This window comes from Sinocyclocheilus anshuiensis, unplaced genomic scaffold (genome assembly GCF_001515605.1).
Source record: "Sinocyclocheilus anshuiensis isolate Anshui unplaced genomic scaffold, SAMN03320099.WGS_v1.1 scaffold1316, whole genome shotgun sequence".
In the NCBI taxonomy this organism is placed as follows: domain Eukaryota; kingdom Metazoa; phylum Chordata; class Actinopteri; order Cypriniformes; family Cyprinidae; genus Sinocyclocheilus; species Sinocyclocheilus anshuiensis.
Genome location: NW_015542553.1, coordinates 482,857 through 485,903, shown reverse-complemented (window position 1 = coordinate 485,903; position 3,047 = coordinate 482,857).

Sequence of the window (3,047 nt, the reverse complement as noted above, 5' to 3'; positions counted from 1 at the left end):
ACGTAAAAACGGTGTTGCAGAAATGTACACAGAGGTACGTATTTTTATGACACTGGGTTGCAATAGACACAAGGAAACATGAACCTGAAAATTCCCAAGCCTTTCATTATCCTGTGCATTCCACCATTTTTCGTGTATTTACCCTTCACAGTTGTCAAGTTAAGGTTTTGAAATGTTCTCTCTAAGGAGGCATTACTGTCTGTGATGGAGTGTCCAACAGTGGAGCACTTCCTGGGAATTTCACAACACCTCAGACCTGCAGAAAAGAGGGTAGTACATAGCCGTGGGAACGGATTTTTGGCAGTTACAATATACACATTGTGCACATGCAAAGTGGGTATTGTTCAGACAATTGACTATTAAAATGTGTGTATGTATTATTTAATACTACGCTAAAAATAAATGGCCAATCACAAATTGCTACTTCTACATCAGTTTTGCTATTAATAAATAGTTTTTTTTTTTTGTTAATGCATGTAGCTGGTCTGATTGTTCATCACAATTCTTACATTTTTTTTTATTTAAATGCACAAATGTCGATAAATGTTATTTTATCGGCCATGAAATCTTCAATCAAACGTGTTCCTCTTGTAATATGTTCACGTGTTCACCTTAAGAATGTTACATACAATATATGGACAAAAGTATGCCCAACAGGGACTTTAATGAAATGGCATTCTAAATGCATGGACATTAATATGAAGTCGGTCCACCTTTTGGAGCTATAACAGCTTTCACTCTTCTTGGAAGGCTTTCCACAAGACTTTGGAGTGTTTCTCTGGGAATTGTTGCTTATTCATCCAGTAGAGCATTTGTGAGGTCAGGCAGTGTTGTTGGACAAGAAGCCCTGGCTCACAATCTCTGTTGCAGTTCATCCCAAAGGTGTTCGATGGGGTTGAGGTCGGGGTTCGGTGCGGGCCAGTCAAGTTCTTCCACACCAAACTCATCCAACCGTGTCTTTATGGACCTTGCTATTATAGAAAAGGGTCTTCCCCAAACTGTTCCCACAAAGTTGGAAGCATAGCATTGTCCAAAATGTCTTGGTATGCTGAAGCATTATAATTTCCCTTCACTGGAAGTAAGGAGCCTAGCCCAACCCCTGAAAAACAGCCCCACACCATTATCCCTGCTCCACCAAACTTTAGAGTTGGCACAGTACGGTAATGCAGGTAACATTCTCTTGGAATCCGCCAAACACAGACTTGCCCATCAGCCTAAGCCAAACAGAGTAGCATGATTCTTCACACCACAAAACAGATTTCCACTGCTCCAGAGTCCAGTAGTGGAGTGTTTTGAACCATTCCATCCGACGCTTGGCATTGTACTTGGTGATGTGAGGCTTGCATGCAGCAGATCGGCCATGGAAAACCATTCCATGAAGCTCCCGCCACACAGTTTTTGCGATGATATTAATACCAGTGGACGTTTGGAACTCTTCAGCTATGTAATCACCAGAGCATTGGCAACTTTTATGCACCATGTGCTAGTGTTGTAGTACTCGGGACCAGTCTTAGTCTCCGGTCTTGGTTCTTTTGAGACTGTTGCGCTGGTTCAGAATTTTATAGGGAATTGTGTCAAAAATTTCAAGATATGATTGCAAAAAAAGTACTAGTATGAGATCTAGGTTTAATATGAAATAAACATGAATGAACATCTCATGTCTCATGTAATCGCTCAATCAGTGTTTCAACCGCAGAAAGACGCCAATAGAACAGCTTGTAAACAAAATGTCAGGTAGCATTTCATTTACCTCAGGCAAGTCATCAATGTCCACCGCTTGTTAGTTTGCTAGAGAAATTAAGTCTAGAGAAGAGCATTTTGCAAAATATTAGATTATATACTCATTATATTTTACTTTACCTGTTAGTGATGTCTTATTTAATGTATGTTTACATAAATCTGTTATTAAACAAGTTATGACAGCCACTGTGTAAATGATTATATTTCAGCAACAAATATAAGTTTTTATAATTTAGAAGTTAATTTAAGAACTGCATTTTGTGCAATTTACGTGTTTGCATACAATTTTGTAATCTGAGTGTTGATTATTATATTTCAAAACAAATACTAACTGAATTTAAGTTTGGGCTCTGTTCTTAATTGTAACCTTATAGTAATGTAAAAGGGCTCCCTATAGTTTAGAGCATGAGCTGAGGTTGATTTTTTTTATCCCTAAGAAAATTTGAATTATAATTGAATTTATTTGACAAAAAGAGCAATTTGTTCTGTTAACCACTATTTAATTTTTAAAAAAGCAATTTTATGTTTAGTTTTTCCCCCCTGCTGTACCGAAACTATACCGAACTGTGACGTTGCTCAAAACCGGCATACGTACTGAACTGTCATGTTTGTGTACCATTACACGCCTAATTATAACATACTGTATATTATAAGTAAGCAATAACCTATCACAAAAGCAAATCGGTTGAATGAATGATTCTGTGACTCATTAAGTGATTTGCCACCACCTAGCCTATTGGTGGTTTTAGTGTCAATTTTAAAGGGGTCATATGATGCGATTTCAAGTTTTCCTTTCTCTTTGGAGTGTTACAAGCTGTTCGTGAATAGATAAGATCCCTAAAGTTGCAAAGACTAAAGTCACAAACCCAAAGAGATATTCTTTATAAAAGTTAAGACTCGTCCACGCCCTCCTAAAACGGCTCGTTCTAACACACCCCCACATGTCTACGTCACTGTGGATTTGCATAACACCACCCAAATGTTCACGCAAAGAAAGAAGGCGTAACTTTGATTCTCGCTGTAGTATTGTTACCGCCGCCACCATGTCTTGGAGACGCTGTGTGTTTCTTTGTGAAAGCGAAACTACTTTGTTTGGCCTTCCAAAAGAGGACACAACTAGAAATCAGTGGTTAAGTTTTATTTACAACATTGTTCCAGAACAGTTCAAACCAAATATTCAGATGTGTGCAACGTAATTTACGGAGGACAAGGACTGTTTTCTGGGAGAGTAGCCTACACTGTAAAAAATGACTGTGAATTTAAGGGTAAAAGACTGTAAAAATGCTACAGTAAAAACCTGTTAAATG